General features: G+C 32.9%; 1 long non-coding RNA gene and 1 other non-coding gene across 3 annotated transcripts; both read left to right on the top strand.

The window, feature by feature from the left end:
* Positions 1-894: 894 nt before the first annotated feature.
* TRNAI-UAU (transfer RNA isoleucine (anticodon UAU)) lies at positions 895-986 on the top strand. The gene is given in 2 exon segments: positions 895-932; positions 951-986. It is a non-coding gene; the product is annotated as a tRNA-Ile (tRNA).
* LOC149562846 (uncharacterized) lies at positions 906-5,523 on the top strand. Of its 2 annotated transcripts, none has more exons than XR_016363525.1 (2): positions 906-1,496; positions 4,969-5,523. It is a non-coding gene; the product is annotated as an uncharacterized LOC149562846 (long non-coding RNA). The 2 variants fall into 2 exon arrangements; XR_016363526.1 differs by lacking the exon at positions 4,969-5,523 and adding an exon at positions 4,326-4,643.
* Positions 5,524-9,285: the final 3,762 nt, after the last annotated feature.

The following is a 9,285-nucleotide window of genomic DNA, read 5'->3' as shown; positions in this document are numbered from 1 at the left end:
ATCAACACATAGTATAAATAGTTTGTAAGTATGTCTCCTATCAAATATGCCATTATCACCTTTAGAGGGAGAACCTATTGCATTGAATGAAACCCTTGCTCTGATACCATGTTAAGTTTTTAGGATCGATGCACATGTACTAGCACTGCCATGAATTTATGTGTTTTTGAAGTGTGAATCTAAATATATATATATAGGAGTAGAAGAGACATGTCTCTTTGTTAATCAATATTGATTATTGTAAGTTCATTGTTCTCTCTCTCTCTTTGTCTCACACACACACACACACACACAATGATTAATCAAATGCAATAATGTTTAACCAATAACTTTAGAAGGATTGTCTCTAGATCAATTTGACTCAACTGAAACTACAAAAGGTTTAAAAGGAGAAGCTTAATTTTTTTAATATTCTTCTTGCTTTCATCTTCTAAACATTGCATTATCAATATTTTATTAACATATTGTCTTTACTTTTTTCTTTTAAACATTATATCTTCGTCAATATATATATTTTCTTTGCTTTATTCTTTGAAGCATTACAATTGTGTTTAAGGAATTTCTATACGAGCATAAACTGTCCTATTTTAAAAAAAATTTATGGAGGTCCTTCATGAAATATATGTAGCTACCTAATACGGGAGTATGAGACTTACAACTGAGCCTCTTTAGCTAAGAGCCAGGGACTAAGGGGTATCCATTCCGCCAAATTCACTTGATCCTTGGTGCACTTTTTAAGAACCTTTCAACTTAACCCATAGACCAAGGGTCCATTGACAAGTGTCCTAATTTTCAGTTCATGAGTGAATCTTTTGAATTGGCGGTTTTACCGTATAAAGATTTTAGTTTTACGGAACCCGACTTAATCACGTCACAAATCTTTTTACCAAGTCAGGTCCCGTAGCTCAGTTGGTTAGAGCGTTGGTCTTATGATTGCCTGCAATTGGGGTAGCCGAAGGTCGCGGGTTCGAGCCCCGCCGGGACCAAATTGATGTGTTTTTAAAATACATGTGAAACCTTTTATGGAAGTCTCGCAACTAATTTGATTCACTAATGGCTGCTACATATTGTCTTACGCTTTGAAACCCCGACGTATTTTTGTAGATCTCATTTTCGTTCAAAGTGAATAGATTGAAGCAGCCGCTGAAAGGAGACGAGGGTTTTCGTCCTTGGCTCCTAAGGATCCAGTGACATCATGAGAAAGACATCAGTATTTTCACCATAATCGATGCAGTACCTGTAGGGAGATTGAGATTGGTTTTGGTTCGCGTCTTTAAAAAAAAAATTCTGCTGGATTAGGGTTTCGAAAAAATTTCCTGTAAAAACTGCTTAGTTCCCGTCGGCATTGTTGATAGCATGATGACAATTTGTGCACAATTTTGAGTTGAGTTTTATTTTTGGAAATCTCTACGCGATCTGATCGACTGTTAGTGTTCCCTGGACAGGGAGATTTGGTTGAAGCAATGGTTCCAGCGAGATTTCTACCAGAAAAGATTGTAAGTTTTTCCAAAAATTATTTCTGAAAATAAATGAGTCAGTATTGGTGAAGCAGGTTTAAGAAAACAAATTTCCAACACAAATTGATTGCATGTGAACTGTTTGACAAAATGCTTTACTGTTGCACGCTGAAAAAATAAGTAATTATAAGTTCTTTAAAGTGTGGCAACATTTGAGATTTAGTTAAGTCATCAGCTTTGTTCTTCAAGACAGACATTACAATTTTGCTTGGTTGAAGTTCAATGTAAAGAAAACGATTTTGCACAATTTTTCCATTGGTAAGGACCTTGTATGTATTACACATTTCTGCTTTCTCATTATTTTCTCTTTCTAATAAGAAATTTGAGTGTACAAAAAAAGCTGAAGAAAACATGCACATTCGTTCGACATATTCATTAAATAATTGATTCAATTTTTATGTTTTCTGATATGATCATTTTAATTCTTGAGCATTATATCAAGTAATGAGCTTGCAATGTTACATAAGCACTATTTGTTCTCAAAGATTGTTATTATTTAAACTACACCACATTTTACTGTTTAAAGGACAAATGGGTATGCTATCACCATTCAAACTATAACTTTCCTATCTTTCAGGATCGACATTTGACTACCGCTTTATGGTTTGACTTCGAGATGTTATGTTTTGGACGCGGATATCCTCCATCCAAACTGTACAATTAACCAATTTTCAAAAAATCGAAAATATAATGGATCTTTCTGAAAATTTCAGCATTTGATCTTCTTGATCTGCATACTTTGTTATAAAAAACAACAAAAAATTTGGAAAAAAATCACTAAGTTTTTTTGACTTTGTTTTGTTTTGGTGCATTTTGGATAAGGATTAGCCTGTCCCTTATGTTTTAGTCGCCTTATGTTAGACTTGTTTGTCGATATTGTTAGATGATTCGGCTTATGTGGGGGATTCATTTTCATCTCCTTGTCTAGACTTTTGGTCGATGTTGTGATGTTAGTTATCTTAATGTTCAACTAAATGACATTGATAATAATTAATACTATCATTATGATGATAATTGGTTACGTATGCAGGATGATATCATGGTTGAATTGTAATGATGACATGGTTATGTTGTGAGTGTCTCTAAGTTTGTGCAGGATTAAAGGGGAGGGTGTGATTGAAGTAGAAGAGATTAGCTCTTTTGTAAGGTGAGACTTGAGATGATTTAATTCACACACTATACACACTTTAGTAGAGTTCTATTTTTTGGGTTGACAAGGTTTACATCCATTTGTTTTTAGCAGACTTTGTAACATTATTGAACTAAATTTTTCTAATCTTCTGTGTTGAACTATCTATACTTTAAAACCCAGAGACACTGAACTTAGTTGTCTGGTAAATGAGATCACACAAATGTTAGAATGGACTTGGCATATCGAACAGTGTTTTTTAAAAAACTAAAATAAAGTAACCAGTAGCTCAATCAATCAAAGATTAAAGCTACAATTGGAACATAGGATGTCGTAATATGGTGATGATTAAGACATAAGTTTTACTCTTCAGTTTTTCTTGAACAAAATCTGCTATGGAATGAGTATGTGGTTAATAGAATTTGGAATTCTGGGTTTTTGAAAGTAATTTGTAAAGTTTTCTCTCGCTGGTATCTTTAAAAGGTGTATGTTTATATTCCATTCTCTGTCTTCACAGCTTAGAGAACAAAACATTCAGCGTAGCAATTTTTACCCTTGGAATTTAATAGGCTAACTTCATTTGATGGCTCAATAGTTTGAGAAGTCAATTTCTATTTGTTCTCTTGTCTTGTTAATAGCTGTCAAGTGCTATAAATTAATTGGGTATTGTTGGTGGTTAATGTGAACATCAATTGTTAAACTGAAATGCTAACTTCAGCCACTGGATACATATGCCAAACACATCTTGAGCAGACTATACTGTGACATTGGAGTTTGTATTAAATTCTAAACTTGTAAAGCTGTCTGCTGTGCCTAAGATTATTTAATCGTCATTGACAGAGTATTGTGTTAATTCCACTATTGGGAAGAAAATGAAATCTTTGTATACTATTATACGGATGTTCTAGTGTTTCAACCTATATTAATGAATCATAATAAATGTGATTCGGGTGATCATTAGTGTATTGGATGGTTTAAACATCACACTAAGTTTGTTTCTTAGATTAAAAGTGTTAAACAGTTAAAGTTGACTTATGTTTTCCAAGCTTAATTTTTCCTTCAGTGTGTGATGTTTAAGGATGACCATAAGTACACAACAAACACTAGTAAATTTTGTTACTCCATAGTTTGAATGGGTTGTATAATGGTAGTGCCTCTTGAAGAAGGCTAGTGTATGATAAAAAAATTTCTTATGAGAACTTAATAATGTGAGCAAAACACAGTGAAATATTGTCCAAAATATCTTTCTTTTTTAGCTTGAGAATTACCTTGAAAACTCTTGCGGTGTTTGGATTAACTACTTGTGCAAGTTATTGATTTTGTTTAGAAGCTAAGTCTACTGACTTCATGATCTAATTCTTTGATTATAGGAAGGATGGCTACAGTCATGTGTAATTAAGATTTAATATGAGATGGCTCTTGAAATGTGAATACAGGGAAGGGTAGTTTAATTGAAAGGATAAATGTTTCTTTTTCATACTACCTATCACTTTTATGTTCTTTCAAATTGGTGTAAATTCTTGGTCAAGCTATGATTTATTGCATATGTTGTTATGCATGGTTAATATGTTATATTTCTCCTTAGTTTCTACATTAGGCATATGTGCACATAGATTAGTCACACACTGCACCAGATTCATCCGATCCATCTGTCATAACTTGCTAGCTTCCTTTGGTAGGTTCGAGAAGTTCTTTGTGTCATGAAGAATCTCAAGGGAGCTAATTGCTCCATGGTGGGGCGGTAAAAGTGCCCAAGCCACACTCCCATCTCAAGATAGAATATGGACTTAGATCCAAGGGCTTAGGAGACATGAGCTTGCAAATGGACCATAGTTCAATGGTCATTCAAATCTCTTACATGTTGTAGAACTTGTAATTATTTATTTGTTCAAGATGTTTGACATGTAGATCAACATCTCATGCATAAAATGTATGTATTTGCAACACAATGGATTTGATATAATTGTTTTGATAGATTTGTTGACATCTTATTGAAATTTGATCACATATTTAATTCTAATGTATTAACATGTGTGTCAAGATTGGTCGACAAATGGACTTTATTAGTTAATACTTATAATTTGACAAGAGGTTGAATTGTATGACTCTTTTTCTTGATTAAATTAAATGGAAAAATATTTTCTTTTCGACTAATATGTTCAAATGACTTTGATTTCTTAAATGACTCTTCTTAAAATTTTTGTGATATGCTTATGTAGCAATGTTGTAGAAATGCAATCTTTACATGTGGTATCAGTTGTTTTTTAACTCTACAACCCATGGTACAATTGTTGCTAAAGTTGTGTGGTTTGATTGGTGCAGGAGAAATATTGACACCATTAATACCCAAAGCAATAACACGGTTGGAAGCAACAATGGTACACAAGAAGAGTTTGGAAATCAAAGGTTGGACTAGATTCTTGCTCTTTTGAATCAATATGGAACTCTCTTACAACAACAAGGGCCCCGTATGGAAAATATTGAAAATGACCTAATATGTAGGTGGAACAAAAACCATACTTCTGAACAGTAGGGAAATTGAGAATATGATGAGAGAGATGAACAATAAAGAAAATTGAAGAAAGATAAAAGGGAAGAGGAGTAGCTTAAGGAGGCTGAGCTTATGGCTATTGAAATGACAAACACTTGAATTAAGATATTTGAGGAATTGAACAAGGACCTAAAAAAGATTGTTCCTCCTCATCAATGGCACCACCCATGGAGAAGATGCAAAAGCTTGAATAATCATTATGGAACAATACTTCTAGGTCAAGAATTTCTTTGGTGCTTTGAGGATCATTTGGGCTACTTTCTAGTTAGTTGGTGAAACAATTGCATGGTGGGATAATACTATGGTGGATAATTTTTTATTTCCAACCCAAATCCTAATCATTCGTCTAATAATATATGTAACCTTTAGACCTAATGCTAAACATTAAGATCTAATCCTAAGTTATTAAATCAAACTAGAAAAAGAGTCAAACTAGAGAGAGAGAGAGAGAGAGAGAGAGAGAGAGAGAGAGAGAGAGAGAGAGAGAGAGAGAGATTAGTATTTTGTCAATTCAAGCATGCCTATTGTTAACCCCACTTTTCTTGCAACCCTAATCTTTAAATAGATTATCAATTTTCAAACTAAAAAAAGAAACAAATTAAATGTAAGACCTAATAGTAAATCAAAATACATTCAATCTCCAAACTAAATTAAACCCTAATGCTAACACTAAATCATTTTAAACTTAGTTACCTAAAAATAAAGAAAATTAAAACCTATACCTAAACCAGTTTAAATTATAATCAACATAATAAAAGACACAAAAGGATTGAGAAGTTGATAGGGAGTTAGAGGTAGATAAATAGTCTTAAACCCAATAAAACCCTTGCCGCGATCCACAAGGTTAAATAAATAACAACCTTAACTTTGAACCTTAACAACCTTAAAAAGGAGAGAGAAATAAAGTACATATATATAGAGGGGGAATACAAAAAGTGAGATTAAATGAAAGCAAGATAGAGTTATGAAGGAAGAGAAAGAGAAAGATAGAAATAGAATGGAAGAGATAAAAATGAGGTAAATGTAGAGATATGGTTAGGGGGATAGAGGGAAGTGTAAAAGGACATAAAGATATGATATATGGAGAGGGAAGAGAGACATTGTTAGAGGTGGAGACAAGAGTAGATGGGAGGTGGAGAGAGACAAAGAGTGGGGATGAAATAAGAGGGTGAAGAGTGGGAGATATATATAATAGTAGTGGGGGACATCATAAAATATATAGAGGGAGAGGAAGATAGATAAAGAAATAAGGATATTGGGTAAAGAAAGATATGCATAGAAAGAGATAAAGGGGTAAGTGGGAGGTAGATAAGAAGATGTAAGTAGAGATAGAAATATAGAGTAGAAGAAATTGAAGGAGATATGGATTGTACAATATAGATATTGGGGTCTAGATAGAGATGGGGGTATATAAAGAGAGAGAAATGGGGAGAGACAAAAATTTCATTGTATAAAACATGTGAGATAATTATAGTGGGAATGATATAGGATGAACGAAGATGTAAGAAGAAGTGAAAAGATATAGTCAAATCAAATTAAAACACTTATAAGAAAATAATCTTTAACCTAATTAAATCCTAACCTTGATCCATAAGAATAAATAAATAAAAAGCATCACATTGAACATTAACAAAATTTAAAAAGAGAGAGAAGTAGATTTTGTGTGTGTGTGTGTGGAGAGAGAGAGAGAGAGAGAGAGAGAGAGAGAGAGAGAGAGAGAGAGAGAGAGAGAGAGAGTCAAATTATAACACTTCTAAAAAAATAATCTTTGACCTAATTAAATCCTAACCTTGATCCATAAGGTTAAATAAATAAAAACCATCACATTTAACATTAACAAAATTTAAAAAGAGAGAAGTAGATTGTGTGTGTGTAGAGAGAGAGAGAGAGAGAGAGAGAGAGAGAGAGAGAGAGAGAGAGAGAGAGAGAGAGGATAATTAAAAAATGAGGTAAATGTAGAGAGATGTTTAGGGGGATAAAGAGGAAGTGTAAGAGGGAGAGATAAAGATATGGGACATTTGGAGGGAAGATAGGTATAGTTAGAGGCAGAGAGGAGAGTAGATGGGAGGTGGAGAGAGAGATATCAAAAGGGGATGAGAAAAGAGTGATAATAATGAGAGATATAGGTAGGGGGGAATACAGTAGACGGAGGTGCTAGATAACTAGATATTGAGAGAGGGGGAGATATAGATATAGAGGACAATGACAGATAGGAAAAGAGATACAAAGTAGGGAGATGCATAAAGAGATGAATATTGAGGTTGGAGAAATTTATGCATAAGAAGAGATAAAGAGTGAAGTGAGAGGTAGAAAAGCATAAATAAATAAATAGAGATATAAATCTAGATTAGGAGAGATGCATATATATAACTATATATTAAAGATAAAGAGACAAAGAGAAATAAATATTTGGAAAGAGAGGTAGGGGAGGTTCTGAGTGAGCAAGATGGTCACACGTATGCTTGGTGACCTACTTAGGGGACCCTATAGGAACACTTACTCACATCCTAGGCCCTACTATTCTATAGGTCTGCAGGGTTTCAGTTGTAGCATGACTAGGTTGCATAGAGTCAAGAGCTCGACGAGCCATGAGAGAGAGAGAGAGAGAGAGAGAGAGAGAGAGAGAGAGAGAGAGAGAGAGAGAGAGAGAGAGAGAGAGAGAGAGAGAGATAAAGGCTAATAGGAGAAAGAGATCATAATAGGGTGTAATGAGTCATATGGTAAGTCTATTCAAACCATGTATTCAATCCAAATACAACCTTGACTCTAATAGGATACAAAAACACTAAGAAGTAAAATGAATCCTTTCTCTAGACATAGCTAAACATTAAACATAACCGTAAGCTAAACTATATTGAACACAAACTCTAGCTAAGCTAGATTCAATTAAACCACAAGACTAAATTGAACCCATGTATCATTAACCATAATGATTCTTAAAACTAAATTGAACCTACCAATAAGGTAAATTGAAATCTTTTTGTGAACCTACTTAAACTCTAAATCAAGCCAAGTTAATACATAACTCTAAAACTAATATTTAGCAATAACCCTAGCCCTTATTATAAACCTATGTAGAGTTTACCCATAAACATTTTTTTTCAAAAAATCTTACAGTATTTGTATTCAAATCACATGTTCAATCCAAATGGAACCTTGTCTTGAATAATGAATAAAAATTATACACTAACTAAAGCTTCACCCTAACCAGATTGAATCCCCAGTTAAAAGTACACTATAATAAATCTTGGCTCAAAACTTAGTCAAACATTAGAGATAACTAAAATCTGAACTATATTGAATCATAACCCTAACCATAAATCAAGGGCAAAATATGGTAATAGGTTGAGATAGTTCTTATGGTACATCTTTTCAAACGCTCAATCCAAATAGAACCCTAACTCTAATAGGAGACAAAACTATATATTGAATCATTGAAAATGAGTCCTTACTCTAGACTTAACAAAAACATTAAACATAACTCTAAAGTAAACTATATTAAATGTAAACCCTAACTAAACCAAATGAAATCAAACTAAAACATTAAACTAACTTTAACCCATATCATTAACCAAAATAGATCTTAAATTTGAATTGAACCCTTACCCTACCAATAAGGTAAACTTAAATATTATTGTGAATCTAATTAATAGAACCTTAAAAAAGAATATTAAACCAAAACCAAAACATAAACAAACCCTACCACACCAAATTAAATACCAACTTTGAATATAATTGATTAATAGTATGCTAAAATTATTGGAGTTCATTATATCAAGATAGATTGGATATGGCATAAAAAGGTTAAAATGAACATTATCAATAGATTCTTTCAACTCTCACATTCATAGGCCTCTCAAATAATAAATTGGAGGATAAAAATCCTTTTGTGTAGAACAAAACCCTAACCATATTAGAGCATTAAACTCTAATCATAAAAATACATTAAACCTAATGTACTCTTATGAAGAACCCCAAATAAATAATATTAAACCCCAATCCTAAATAGAATGGAATAATGGGTGCTAAGTTCAATCCCCATCCTAAATAAAAAATGACACGATTCATTAAATAAAATCAATTTCTAA

Source organism: Cupressus sempervirens, chromosome 4 (genome assembly GCF_028749045.1).
Source record: "Cupressus sempervirens isolate cs-2001-9-10 chromosome 4, ASM2874904v1, whole genome shotgun sequence".
NCBI classification, from domain to species: domain Eukaryota; kingdom Viridiplantae; phylum Streptophyta; class Pinopsida; order Cupressales; family Cupressaceae; genus Cupressus; species Cupressus sempervirens.
The sequence above is the reverse complement of the archived record's forward strand: the minus strand, read 5'-3'. Positions and strand labels throughout refer to the sequence as shown.